A 15,181-nucleotide genomic window follows, 5' to 3' on the forward strand; every position below is an offset into this window, starting at 1 on the left:
GGTGACCAGGCTGAAACCACAGATAAGGGGGAACTACTGTAAGCGGTTACCTGGGGCTGGGGGTAGGGATGAAAATGAAGTATAATAGGGAACAGGGAACTTATCGGGTTGATGGTAATGTTTCAAAACTGGATTATGATTCAGTAAATTCAGTAAATTTTCAAATTCAGTAAATTTCCTAAGAATCATGGAATTGTACAAAATGGGTGAATTTTATGATAGGTATACTTCAGTAAAAAAATTTTTTTAAACAATAGCAGGAAAATAGTTAACACATGGTTATGTTTATTGACAGAATTATTGGTTTCTTCTAGATGCCAAAGTTAAAAACCAGTGATACAACAAAACTGTGTTAAAAGAAAATATACATTAAAATAGCATATCATAATAGCACACGTAACACTTATCTCCATTATCAGGACTATAGGTGATTTTTACTTTCTACTTTTTTGTACAGTACTTCAGAGTCATGGGAGTACATCTGTTTGACCAAATTAGCTAACAGCCCCGCATCTTTACTAAGATTAAAAAAAGAAGTCACCTGCTTCTTCCATATTAATTATATAATCGGGCTATACAGGATCATAACAGGAATAAAGCTATATAAAGACAAACACACACACATGGATATTACATATTTGTATATTCCTATACCAGAGACTAAAAAAGAAAGCAGAATTATCCAAAGTCTGCTCCAGAACTCTCTGGATAGGAATCCAGCAAGGTTATACCTAAAGAGAAGGGGACTGAAGGTAAATTCAACGTATGCTTTAACCCAAATGAATGTAATGAATGAAGCTGACTTCTCGGTACTTTTGAAAATAACTTGGTAAATATATTTATGAAATACCAGAACATATTAAATATTTAAATCTATTCACTACTATTCAAATAATGAATAGTTCCTAGAAGTCTTTTCCAGAAACCTCAACTAACTCATGAAAAGGTAACTTACAGTTCCCATTTTACAGAAAACGATGGAAGAGAGTGTACATAAAGATTTTAGGCACAATGAATTAGTTAAGAAGCCCTGATGTGCAATGTGACCTTGCTACAAGGGGAAAGATGTGCCTGGGATAAACTGTCTTAGAGCGCCTGTTTAACCCTACTTTATGACTTGAGGGCAGTTTCCTGTAACACCATAAACTAGTTATACTTCTTAAAAAACTGTTCTTTCATCTTTCACTTGTGAGGCCCAAATAAAATCCTAGAAGGGGTCTGAGAGACCAGAGGCAGTAAAAGGACTTCACAAAAATTTCTGCTTGTATACCTCAACTAGGAATTTCAAAGTGCTTAAACATTTTTAAAAATTAGTTAAATGCATAAGCTATCTACCTATCCAAACTAGACAAATTGAGAATGGTTTAAAAAGTTAAATTTGATTTTAATAAAACAAGATAACACCATTTTTAAGTTGCTTATAAAGAAAACACTGAAAATCAACTAAAATGAAGTTCTTAAAAGGCACACATTAAATATGCTAATAGACTACTAAAAAGGGGTCAGTGACACATACCAAAGACAGAACACTGGCCAGTTGTCACCATGACACATACTATAATGGAACTTAGGCACACCCATTTCAGAGGGTTGCCAACTCCAGGCTACATATTTTGACTATTGCTTCAACATACTGTTCTATAAATAAAAAGAAAAGCTTTAGTTTAATTATATTCACATTTTAATATAGGAAGTCCCACTTATCAAAGACTATTTCCAAAATGCTTCAGCCTTTCATTTTTAGGCATCAACCTACTTTTACCCACTAGCAACTTAGCACTAGTGCCACCATAACTAGAAGATTATTTTACATTTCCAAGTCTAAATTCATGTACACTTTAAGCCAAATGAATGGAATAAATGAAGCTGACTTCTCTGTACCTTTAAAAACAACTTGGATAAATATATTTACTTAATATAAGAACACATTAAATGTTTAAGTCAAAAGAAGTTCAAACATAATCTTCAGCAAGTAAAGTCACTTTCAAAATAATACGTCTATAATGTTTGTTTACAGAAAATAACTGGAAAGGATTTAGAAAATGCAAGTTGATAAAATGGAGCCCTACCCCCTTAAAAACAAAACAAACATGAAAAACTGCAAGTTTAAACCTCCCTCCAACTAACTATGCTAGCCTCTCCCCTAAATCTATACTGCCTCAAGATCTAGAGAAAAAGAAGCCTCACTTAAAAAAACACTGTACTTAATTACCATTGTTTTGCTTCTTAAAATTTGCCAGAATTTTAAGTAGAGCAATGTAGTTTGATATAAAGAAAAGCAAAGTAGTCCCATTCCTTGCAACCCAAGGTGGTTTTCTCATATTTCACTTTAATGTTCCTGAAATTCCACATATGATTTCTTTTTTTTAAATCAAAAGGCACCTGAACATGTTAGACATTACTTTTTGAGTAAATGTTATTAGTTAGCAACTTACCTTGGAGAAAATTAACCCCAAAATTCCACGAAAGTCATTGCATAGAGGTTTGCCCTCAAAAACAAATCAAGGACATGAACACCAATAATAATACGTATTGTGTTCTTATTACATGCCAGCTTCTTTTTAAAGTCAGATTTATTGAAGTATAATTTACGTATGTTGGGAAACAATTCTCTATAGGTCTGTCTTTTTAATATGTTGCAAGCAGACGTACCAACTGCCTTTTCCTTCGAACTATATTTTCAAGGACATCCGTGCAGCAAACAGCCTTGAAAGATAAAGACAGTGGCTCCCTCTAGAGCAAAGGATGGGCATGCTTACTGTCCAGTATAATGTATCCCTCTAGAGCAAAGGACAGATTTGCTTACTGCTCATTACAAAAGATGTGAGTTCCCTAAACGCAGGGCTTCTCTTCACTAACATGGACCCACTATGGGTGCCTGAGGATCAGGAAACCATTACAAATGCTGATTGATACTCTCGCTACTGTTATTACTGAGAGGAATAAACTGTCCTTCATCTCTTACACAGGAGTCTCATGTCTTCTACCAGCATCCATGAAAACATGGCAGGGAAACTTATTCACTTCAAAGTAGGATAAGATCTCAGATCGTCATGATTCTGGACAGTTTTGGCAACAAGAATGGGATACTGACATAGCCATGACTTCCTAGGAGAGAGAGAATAAAGGCCCCCTGAGGTCAGAGTTCTGAGAAATGAGAAGACACACGAATGAGAGTGATCCTGGTGGTGGGTGGACAGAAGGTGGGAATAAGGATCCCCACTGTCCGGTTAATGAAAGGAGTTGAATTCATGTTTGGAAACTGAGCAGTGAGAAGTGGGATCAAAATCAGGCATTGAAATGGTGACTTGGCTGTTACTCATTCTCCCCTGGGCTGGCAAAGGAAGGGATGTGTCATGATGATGGGCAACATGCATTGTGTCTCCAGGCGAAAGGCTGTGACTGCTGAGCCAAAGAGTTCCTAGAGCTAAAATAGATTATGTAAGTAATGAAGACCTTGCTGATAATATAGAGCTTTAGATGGTCCAAAAGTATTAGAAGTTCTTTTGGCTGAATTACAACGGAATGACCAAAAGTGAATACAAAGCCTTGATTCCTGGTACAGAGTTGCTCTCTCCCTGGTGCCCTCTTCTCTATCCCTCTCTACTACTATCCCCAAACTCTTCTGCTTTACAGAGAAAAATAATAAGGGATAGGGCTGAGGTCTCCCTGACCCCCAAGAAGGACTGAAGGGCATACATACCCCTGAGAAGCTGTCCAGAAAACTTTAGAGAGAGACTCAAAGTTTTATGGCTCTCCTGGATACAGACACCCTCCTATCTGGTCCCACAGAAGAAGGGACATCAGATTCAGCTAATACGGTTTGGGCAGGATTTACAGTTGGGAAGGGAAATGAAGTGACTTATTGCTGGGGCTCTTTGGGCCAATTCAACGTCCTCTTGTTGTTGTTTCTACATCCATCCTCATGTATAGTAGGAACTTATGTGGTATACGGTTGTACTTCCCCTTCCTGTATGTCCCAGAGGGGATTCTCCCGATCAGGAAGGGCTGCATGTAGAAAATTGCTAGTATGCTAGTACCTTTGGGGCTCCACAACCCTCATAACCATTTTTAGTCACAAGTCTCTGTGACTCACGATTTTACTGATTGGAGCCTCTGACAAAGGTGCCACCTGTAGGTGCCCCTGGGGTTTGGACTCTTTTGCCTCCCTGACACAGCTATCAGGCACGCTCCTTTTGTTAAGCAGCTATTAGCTTGCTACTGGGCTCTCGTGGAAACTGAATGCCTAACTCATGGAGGCCTCATAAGTTCCAGTCTGATATTCCTACTTTGGGGTGAATCAACTCATACTCAATGACTAACAATATGGAGAGTCACTGAAAATGCATATTTGCAAACATAGCTGGACTGCCTTAGCCCCACATCTCAACTTTATATGAAAAAGTGGTAGTGAGCCCTCTGGGGGAAATTCATCCTCTATTCTACCACTGGACACAAAGTTATGGGTTCAATGGAGCCCACATCCAGTAAATCATCACATCTTGTAGACTTAACATCATCCCTCCATTGTCAATAGGAGTACTGATCACTATCAATTATTTCCTGGACTTTAGCAACAGCCTTTTAACTTGCTCGCCTGTATTCAATCTTAGTTTACCTTCAATCCATTCTTTAACAGCTGTCAGAACAATCTTCTGAAAGGACGAATGAGTATTTCACTCTCATCCCTTTTAAAGTCCTATGATGGTTTCCCCTGGCCTTCAGTCCAAACTGACTTGAACTTGTTAACATGACTCAGACAGCCAGTCTTACAGCTTACTTACTGTCTACCTCTTTCCCACACCTCTTTTATAACCTGTATTACTGCCATACAGAACCAATAACCGTCTCAAAGACGTACAGGACTTCTCTTATCTCCAGGTTCTGGCCTCTCCCTCTTCCAATGCGCATGCATTCTTCCTTCTGCCCAACTGACTAACGGTCCACACTTCAGATCTTAATTTAGATGGCATTACAACATGGGCATTTATCCTGACTCATAAAATAAGATTAGGTACCTGCGAAATTCATACTGTCTATTTTTCTCTATCTTTTCTTCTGCTGAAAAAAAAGGAACCACTAACATTTTATTCACTGTTATATAACCCTGCTTATGTGCTCAATAACTATTTGCGTAATTAATGGCAATCATACACCAGGTATTGTGCCAGGTGTCAAAGAAAACAAACGATCAAAACCAAAAAAGAATTTTAATGATCATTCGACTTAGAAATGCATCACATCCTTCCCTATTATGTTGCACTGAAATTAATACAAAAATTTCACAAGAGTGTTATGAGGCACGTAGCAGAGACAGTATTATTCCTATCTTATAGATCTGACAATACTATCAGACAAGAGCAAATCAGGGCTTAAATGCAATGTTTTTGTCCATACATACTAAAATTTTACAAGTAGAATCTATCAATAAGACAAGTTGAGAATTTCCAGGTGGTCCAGTGGTTAGGACTCTGCGCTTTCACTGCCAAGGGCCCAGATTCGATCCTGGGTTGGCAACTCAGATCCCGCAAGCCATGCGGCAAGGCCAAAAAAAAACAAAAAGAGCACAAGTCAACAAACTACAAAAGTCCACTTCAAGAATTAGTCAATCTCCGTTTTCATTTAAATTACTGCCTTCAATTCTCCACTACCCTCACTTAGAACAGAGAAATGGCATAAATAATCCCCCAAAAAATAATATCTGGGAATATGTCTTTTTTTTTTTTTTTTTTTTTTTTTTGCGGTACGCGGGCCTCTCACTGTTGCGGCCTCTCCCGTTGCGGAGCACAGGCTCCAGACGCGCAGGCTCAGCGGCCATGGCTCACGGGCCCAGCCGCTCCGCGGCATGTGGGATCTTCCTGGACCGGGGCACGAACCCGTGTCCCCTGCATCGGCAGGCGGACCCCCAACCACTGCAACACCAGGGAAGCCGTCATAATTTTTTTTCACAGCGTTTTCTCAAATTGTGTGACCTTAGTAGTCAGTGTAATTTGGATTATCTGAGAACACGCCAATTTATGACTGGGAGGAGGATTTTAGGCACAGTATATGTAGACACAGTGAAAAGTGTATCAGTTTATATTTAATATAGACCAGACATAATGCACCAACTAGACTACATCAAGCAGAGATTACTTGCATGGCAGAAAATAACTGTACAGGACTGAAAGCTTCACAATGCTGCACAGAATAGTACCACAGAACATCATCTTTTCAAATTAAATAGCTACAAAAATACATCTTTGCATTAGGTCTTCTTTTTAAACAAAATCACCCAATGTCTTTGTAAACAGCTATTTTCACCCATGGTACCACAATCAGGAAGTGGCACATGTCACAAGAAATGCGTATAGTTAAAGGATCAAAATTCTTAGAATGATTTCCTTGTTTAAATAGTTTTACAAATGTCACTCATTTGCATTCCAATATACTTGCATGAGTGTGAAAGGGGTGAAGCTACACCCAGTGAGCAGGAAATTATAATCCCGTATATGCTCAGAGAGTAAAGAACAGTGAACACTATCCATCCTGTGTGGCAGGTGAAGAAGTCTGGAGATTTGCTGGTTTAAGTATATGCCTTCTGAACATATAACGTAAAATACAGGACCTCAAATTAATACTTTGAAACAGAATTTTAGGGAAGACTACAAGTCACAGAGGCCTGGGTTTCAATGCCAGCCTTCCTCATCCTACTTGGGCGTGTGCTTGGACAAGTTACCTAAGCAGTTTGCGCCTTACTTTCCTAATGTTAATTAACAATTAACTAGGAATTAACCTACACCTTGCACAGCTGTCATAAAACTAACTTAATGTGTACAGAGAACTTGGCACAGAGGTGTTCACTATTACAGCGTAACAATTAAGAGCCAAGACCCAGATCTACCACTTAGTAGTTGCGTCACTTTTGTTACTTAACCTTAGTTTCCTAGTCTGTAAAATGGAAATACTAACACCTATTAGCATTAGGGTGTTGTAAAGATTAAATGTCTTACAACACTGCCTGGCAAGTAGCACACACTAGGTAAGTGTTAGTTACTAATAATGTCATTATCATCATCACCACTGAAATGTTAAGTAACCACTGCCACGTTGGATTATTCCTTACATTTCTACTATATGAAAAAAATGCTCCTTGAAAAATTAACCTAATTTAGTGAACTGATCATAATATAACATGAGCTCACACATTCAAGAATTTTTATGCTGACTTTTAGAAACTTTAAATGCACAGAAATTATCTGAATTGACCACTGCTCATGAATGCTGACAAGATACACATATCAAATACCCATTCTAAGTGAACAAATCTATTCAGTGAACTAAAGCATAACACAAACCAATGTCTACTTTACTTTCTCCCCAAAGATTTCAAAGCAGTTTAAAATAATCAAATAGGGCTTCCCTGGTGGCGCAGTGGTTGAGAGTCCGCCTGCCAATGCAGGGGACACGGGTTCGTGCCCCAGTCCGGGAAGACCCCACGTGCCGCGGAGCGGCTGGGCCCGTGAGCCATGGCCGCTGAGCCTGCGCATCCAGAGCCTGTGCTCCGCAACGGGAGAGGCCACAGCAGTAAGAGGCCCGCGTACCGCAAAAAAATAAATAAATAATTATAATAATAATCAAATATAACAATTCTCAAAATGTACAAGTTACTTGAGAAAACTGCAGCTGAGAGGAATCAACATCTTTCTCCAGAACTTTTGCCACATAATTACAAAACAATGTTAAGAGCCAAACTCTTTGCAACCCTGCCATTCAATTAGTCAAAACATTTATTGCATATCCACTGTGCACTAGGCAGGCATTGTGCTAAACTCTGGTGTAGTAACAGAAAAGGAGAGACCAAAAGTAAGAGTGGGCAAGCCACTAACAATATTATTAAATATTTTGAAATTTTATAATTTTGTTTTCCTTGAACAGTGAAAGAGCAAATTGTAAGCTCTAACGGTTGAGTGCATCAATACTTAATGAGTTAAGTAACCTCATATAAGTGACAGTACAATATCTTCCCCATGGAGACTAGGATTAAATGAAATAAGCATCCCTCTCTACTGCTCAATCAATTACTTACTAAGTAAAGGTAAATGGCCACTTCAAATGAGTCAAGTAATCTCAAGAGTGACCTCTAACTAACATAATTTTTTACCCATTTTGGGGGGAAAGTTCAGAGAAATAAATCTTAAATTTGATGTTAAATGTCACCTGTAACCTATCAAAAATAAGCTACATTCACTTAGTTTTACTCAGCATCTGAAATTGCATTTTTGCTGAGGCGACTAGGACCAATTTACTAATCATGCCTCCCTCTGCTGAACCATTTTCTTAGGAGAGAAAAATCTAGCCTCGATGCAACTATCAAATAATCTAGAGTTCATACTATATATCCTACATTTTACAAAACAAGAGTTTCCTCTCAAGAAGCTACATAACTGTTAAAGTTTTAAGGAATTTTAAAAATATATTATCTAGCAATATTGCTCTGCCAAAAAAATGCAATCTTGACTCTGAATTAAGTAATCTTAGTGCTTAAAGCGGTCATCCAAAACCTAAAAGGGGACAACCAACCAACCACCATTTTAGTACCTAGCTCCCCAGAAGAAAGGGCTGTTAGGAAAAGCTATTACTATTGATAGCAATTGTATCACACTGATACGCAGGTAAGTGTACTTCAGGACTAAGTACCTTCCTTGGAGTTCATTATTATGGACTATGAATGTCACATAAAAAAAAAAAGTGCTGTCATTTCATTTTGTGAATGCTGAATCAGGCAGTTTTAGTTAACTGCAACACTTTACAAGCAGGCTATCAAATAAGCCCCAATTATCAAGCTGTTTCAGACAAAGCTTCTGTTTCTATTAAGTATAATTAAAGAATTAAAAGGATCAGTGTATTTTTCTTGAGATATATTAGTCTAAAATGATTTGCAATAAGTCCCTGAACACCCAAGTGACTGAAATTCCTTCAGCTATACAAAACACTCCTCTGGAATGCCAGTCTTCCAAACGGCAAGACTGTAAGAACACACAATTGATAAATGGATATTCATTCTCTACATTAAACATTAAAGAGTAAAAAAAATGGCAAGCTCAATAAATTCACAGGAGGGGGGGAAAAAGTGTAAACAAATGCCCCAAATCTGTCTTATCCAGAATGGCGTTTCGTGGTACTGCACGAATTCAGGCATTTCATCAGCATTCGGCACACCGGGAGCCACTCAGTAACTAATGTTGACAGATGAGCCGAGAAAAAGTCTCACCAACAAACAGTATTAACAGGTAATGTTGCAAATCAGTCACGGGACTGCGCGGGAAGGAACGTGGAGGAATCGAAAAAGTAACAATCTTCCGCCAAATTTTACATTCAGAGCAAATTAATCCATCATAGCTACATAATCCTCCGGGGGTGGGGGGGGAGAGCGAAAGAAGATATTTGGTACGACGCAGAATAGCCATGCGGAACACACACACACACACACACACACACACCAACTGCCACTTCCACTACAGTTTGACAGTCATGGATTTGGGTAATTAGAGTAGAAATGTGTGTTCTGGAAACACACTAAGACCACACCCTAGGACTGAGAATCTGGACTTTAAATGCTGCGAAGTGAGAGGTCAACGCAGCACCTAAGGTGGACAGTCTGGCCGCACAGGTGGAAGGGATGGGGGCACCAACTTCCAGGCGGGTGACCGGGAGGGCCGGGTGTCCGGGCGAGGCATGGCGGAGTCCGAGGGACAAGGGGGTGTGGACTAGGGACCAGCACCGGCAGAAAGGGAAGGAGAGAAGGCGGCCGCTAGGAGTAAAGGGCGGTGGGAGCTGCGGGTAGGGGGCGAACTCGACGCGGGGCGGGGGGTGGGGGGGTGGTGAGAAGAACCCGGGGAGCCAAAGGTCACGGGCGGCGGCAGGGTTCGGGGGCGGGAGGGGGCGGCGAGCACGCGCGCGGAGGTGCGAGTGGAAGGAAGCGGCGGAAGAAAGGAAGATCCGAATGAATGAGTGCCGCGGAGGCCCGGGTCGCGGAGGAAGGGGCCGGGGGCGCCCGCGGAGATGGCAGCCGCAGCGCCGGGGCGGGCCCCCGCGCCAGGGGATGAGAAAGCCCCGCACCGGCGCCGGTCCCACCGCACTCGCCTCTCCGCCAAAATGGGGTCGCGCGCGGAGCAGGAAAGAGAGAACTGTGAGGGAAGAGGGGAAAATGGTAAAAATAAATCACTCACCCAACGCGCGAACCTCCAGGCTCTCTCAGCCCCGCTCCTCCGCCCTCCTCGAGCCCCGACGGCGGCTCCTCAGCGGCGCTAGGGGGAGCCCCGGGCCCGGAGCGGGGCAGCGGCGGTAGCCGGACCGGGAGCCCCTCCGCACCTGCCCCTGTGGCGGAGCCGCGACGAGCCAGGCGGCGGCGGCAGCGGCAGCGGCGGTTCGGAGCTGGGAGGGCAAGTGACCCGGATGTACAGGGTAACGGCGAGGAGGGGGAGGGGGGAATGCCAGGAAGTGAGTGCGCCGCGGACCTGTCCGGCCGTGCGCATGCGCCGCGCGCCCGCCCCGTAAGGTAAATCCTCAGCCTTCCTTCCCCGCCCCTCCCCAAGGGGGCGGGGCGAGGCCGAAGACAGGTGGTCTGGAGGGCTCAGCTAGGAGACGAAGGGGGCGCGGCCACCTTCTCCGCTCCCCCCGCCCTCCTTAAAGGGGCAGCACTTTCGCGCGGAGATGGCATCTGGGTGGGTCGGGGTTTTGCAGACGTCTCGTTTTACAGATGGAAAACTGAGGTTCAGAGGTGACGGCGACCTACCTCAGGTCAGCGAACTCAGAAATGGCAGAAACTGGAACTCGAGACTCGCGGGTCGGGGCTCTGTGCTGAACCCATCGAAGTCGTCACATACCATCACCCCCCCATGCGTGGAATGGCTGGGCTGGTGGGCACGCCTTTCCCTCTCTGCCAGGTACTGAGCCTCACACTCCCAGACAAGGCAGATGCGCTTGGCAGGCTCCCCAGAGCCGAGAGGTACTGGGAGTGCGAAGGTATCGCCTGCGAAGGTATCCTGGAGACGCCCTTGGGAGGTGTTAAGTAATCAGTCTGAGAACAGAAATCAGGCGCCACGTGAGACTTGCACGGTGCTACTCATAGCACTTTCAGACAAACGAGACTTTGTTCTGGGGTCTGCTCTGGGCAAAGATATCTGATGGACAGAGAAGTTGAATGTGACAGAGGGCGCAGCTTCTTCATTTTTCCCTAATTCCCTTTTCACTCTGAGCATAAATGCTCCCTCTTTACCTACAAAACCAGAACATTCCATCTAGCTAGCTCATCCTAATACTGTTATGAAACTCTCAGATTTTTTCATTAACACTAACGTGTAAACGATCACAACGTTACCTCTCCCAGGGATATTTTCAATGTGACTGCGGAGCAGGTCGTTACTATGGAGGTAAATGGTTCTAAACATTTTGGGGTCAAGAGCCCTACTGAAAACCCCATAAAAGTATGCACTTTTCTCTCCTGGAAAATGCATATGTGCACACAAATTTGCACACCATTTCAGGAGATTTTTGGATCCAGGAAGCCTATCTGTGAAACCCTGATTATGAACCCTTGTTCTAGTCAAATGCGTAAGATCCCAGTAACTATCTGGGCCTCAGCACATGTAGCCAAGAAATCACTCCTTGCCCCAAGTATAGAAGGGCAGCCCTTAACCTTATTTAGCCTTCTGTCTTCCTCTTCCTCTTGAGTTACACGGAGACCAAGTGATATTGGCCATATTACAAAGAAATGTGTTAAGAGAGTCATGGAGAGAGTAGGTGACTTTTTCAAGGCACACTCTAAGGGCAAGAGTCCAAGGCCTCATACTTTTACCCTAATTATCATACTTATGGATGATTTAGGGGTCCTACACTGTATCCATTATAATCTTCATTAATTTCAATTAAACACAGGGAGCTGAGGTTTTGCAAACACTAATGCTGAGAGAACAGTCTTCACAATCCAAGAACTCTGGTCCATTTGTTTGACACACGGACACCCACTCTTAAATAACCCTGGTCCATATCAACCCACCAGCCTCTATTTGAACTCTATCTAGTTCTTACACCTGCTCAGTCCCTTAGAGATGAGCTCTGAGTAATCACACACCTGTAACCCAATCTCCCACTGAGAGCAGAAATCTCTTCTGTAATATCCTCAACACCTGAACATCCAGTTTAGCTCGGGTATCTCCATTTTGGGGGGTATCTCCATTTATGGGGAGCTCATTATCACAATGGTCAGCCTCCTCTAATTGTGAGGAGCCTCTTCTTTTACACTGATCAGAAATCTGATGCCCAGCAACTGTCATCCATTGGTTCTAATTTTATTTCTGGAAAGCAACATAGACATGATGCTGGCCTGGGGGAGCTTACCGTCCAGCAAAGAAAACAGTCCATTTGATGAGTGATAACCAAAAAATAGAATGAGTCCCGTGAGGAAGATGCAGTGCCCCTTTCAGAGGCACCTTTGTCCTTATCAGCCTTAGACCTGTTCCTGATCTGTGTAAGAACTCATGAGGAAGCTCTAGCACTACCCCATGGGGGATGTCCTGAAAGAAGGAACAGAAAACAAGACCCTAAGTGCTGAATTTATTCTTCCACGATCCTCTCCTCATCATTCTGCATGAATGGAATCACATTTCAGCTGAGGTCAAAGTTTTAGGTTGAAAAAACAAGCGGAAGGATGCAAAAAAAAGATGTTTACATAAAAGCACTAAGCTCCAATAATTTAATCATGGTGGCTTGCTAGCATTTTTTTGAGTCCTTAGTATGTGTCAAGCACTATGCTATCAGCCCTCGACTCGCATTTCCTCTTTTACTTTACAAAATCAGTCATTGAGTCATTCAGTCAACACATGTTTTTGCCCCTCTACTATGTCCCAGGCACCATGCTGAGAGTTTAGGGTGGAGGACAGTAAGCCATGTGGTCCCTGCCCTGGAGGGGCTCAAACTTTCGTAAAAGGAAGGGCTATAAGCTCACAGTTATGACATGGCATGATTCGTTGTAATTTAGGAGGGTGGAGGAACTAACCCTCCCTGGCATGGCTGTGAAGGCTTCAGAGAAGATGAGCTTGGGGCTTCCCTGGTGGTGCAGTGGTTGAGACTCCGCCTGCCAATGCAGGGGACACAGGTTCGTGCCCTGGCCCAGGAAGATCCCACATGCCGCGGAGCGGCTGGGCCTGTGAGCCATGGCCGCTGAGCCTGCGCGTCCGGAGCCTGTGCTCTGCAACGGGAGAGGCCACAGCAGTGAGAGGCCCGCGTACCGGAAAAAAAAAAAAAAAGATGAGCTTGGTCTTGAAGAGATGAGGCAAGGGCCACGAAGAAAAGGCAAAGGCACATGGGCACAGAGGCATAGGAAGGAGAGTTCACACATGCTGGGGTGGTAAGACTGTAAAGGACCTCCTCATATGCCAAGCTAAGGAGTATGAACTTACCTCCTGAAGGCAACCACTGGTAAATAGAAGCTTCTAAGCAAAGGAGAGACATAATCACATGTGTTTTATATCAAGATCACTCTGACCACAGTGTCCAATATGGACTACAGTGGGAGAGAGAATGGAGACCAGAAGACCAGTGAAGCTGTTGTGAAGTGCAGGCGAGAGATAATAAGAGCTCGTTCTAGGAAACTAGCAATGGAGAGGAAGAATGGGCACCAGAATTAAGATATTTACGGATGTAGAATCTACGAGAGTTTGTGACTAGCTGAATCTAGGGGAAAAAAAGCAGGGGCTGTGGAGCATGACCCTGAGGTTCCTAGCTTAGTAGACTAATTGAATGGTGACACCATCCAATCCCAAAACCTTTACACAGCTTTCATTCCTGTTCTCTCTCAACCTTTATCCCTGTAAACGCACATTGCTTCAGTTGGTATCTTCAGATGTCTGCAACTATTTCCCAAATACTTTTTCCTATTTCTCCAGTCACATTTATCATTTTAGTGGCTGCAGAATATTTCATCATGTTGAAATAGCTCTGTTTCCTTCACTTGCTAAAGGTCCACACCCTGCATGCCTGGTTCACCCTAGACTCATTTGGCTCCAGGCATTTTGCAAAGGATGAGTTGAGCGTAGAAAGAGAGCCTTTAGGTGAAGGGTATTGGAGAAGCATAGCCTCAAGGGCCAGCAAAGCTGCAACTCTCGTGGGAGAGGCTGGGCAATTGTACTGCAAGCAGAAATCGCGAAGCTGTTGAAAAGAACCTATCAACCGTGGGAATCCTGATGTCTACTTCCCTATGGAAGCTGGTTCTCAAGTCCTAACCCACCTAATCCATTCATTCCTTCATTCATTTATTCCCTCTTGGAGCAATGCATTCTTGTGAAGCAGAGGGCAATAAAGCAGAGCTGAAGGCAGCTTTATTTAGCTGTGGATTTAGCCCCGCCAGGTTTTGAAGTCTATTCAAAACCCTTCACAAGTGAACCTCTCAGAGCCCCAGTTTCCCCACAAGTTTGTTGTAAGGATTAGTTTAGGTAAAATTTGTACAGTATTTGGGACAGAACGAAGCATACATTAAGTTCAGTAATTATTTTCAGTCTTGGATCCTTCCCCTATGCCTCCTTGACTCCAACATTTTCCTTAGTTTCTGAGCACACCCACCAGGTGACAGTGCACATGCTGGAGTTCAGAGCCTGAATCTGCCAGAGTAAAGCAGGGCACTCACTTCATCTCTCTAACCTTCCATCTCCCATCTGTGAAATGGGAATAAAAACCTATCCACAGGAATGTTGTGATGCTCTCATAAATACTATATAGGAAAATATGTTCAAAACCCCAAAGCACTATGTCATTACTGACTATGACTGCTATTATAGACCTCACTGTTTTCTTGGTTTCTCCCCATTTAAAAAAATGATGACTTCAGCATAAGTTCCATGGATTGTAATCACTGGGTCGAAGGATCTGAACATCGTTATGGTTCCTGATTGGCACGGCCCAATTGCTCTTAGGACCCTGTGAACAGCTGCTGTCATCGTTAACTCACATACACCATTCAGTATGTTTAAGCGCCTAGATTATAGCTTCCGCTGCCTCTGTGTCCAGTCTTTGTCCTCAATCTAACATTCAGGAACTTCTCCCGACTGCTTGTCTCCTCCTCTTCAAGGAGTGAATGAATACTGAATCCCTGAACAAAGAGGTGCCTTCCCAAATACTTCCAACACAGCACAGGCTGAGAACT

At 43.1% G+C, this 15,181-nt stretch overlaps 1 protein-coding gene across 4 annotated transcripts in view; it reads right to left on the bottom strand.

Annotated features, from left to right (window-relative positions):
• Window positions 1-15,181, bottom strand: part of CYRIB (CYFIP related Rac1 interactor B) — a 154,763-nt gene that overhangs the window by 77,936 nt on the left and 61,646 nt on the right. For 2 of the 4 annotated variants that reach the window (XM_060127681.1, XM_060127683.1), the window contains exon 1: window positions 10,212-10,441. The exons of the other annotated variants lie outside the window; for them this stretch is intronic. The gene's annotated coding sequence lies outside the window, so the exon portion shown is untranslated. Of the gene's footprint in view, window positions 1-10,211; window positions 10,442-15,181 lie in introns of those variants that run through there. 4 annotated transcript variants of the gene reach the window in all.

The sequence above is a fragment of the Lagenorhynchus albirostris genome, chromosome 17 (genome assembly GCF_949774975.1).
Source record: "Lagenorhynchus albirostris chromosome 17, mLagAlb1.1, whole genome shotgun sequence".
NCBI classification, from domain to species: domain Eukaryota; kingdom Metazoa; phylum Chordata; class Mammalia; order Artiodactyla; family Delphinidae; genus Lagenorhynchus; species Lagenorhynchus albirostris.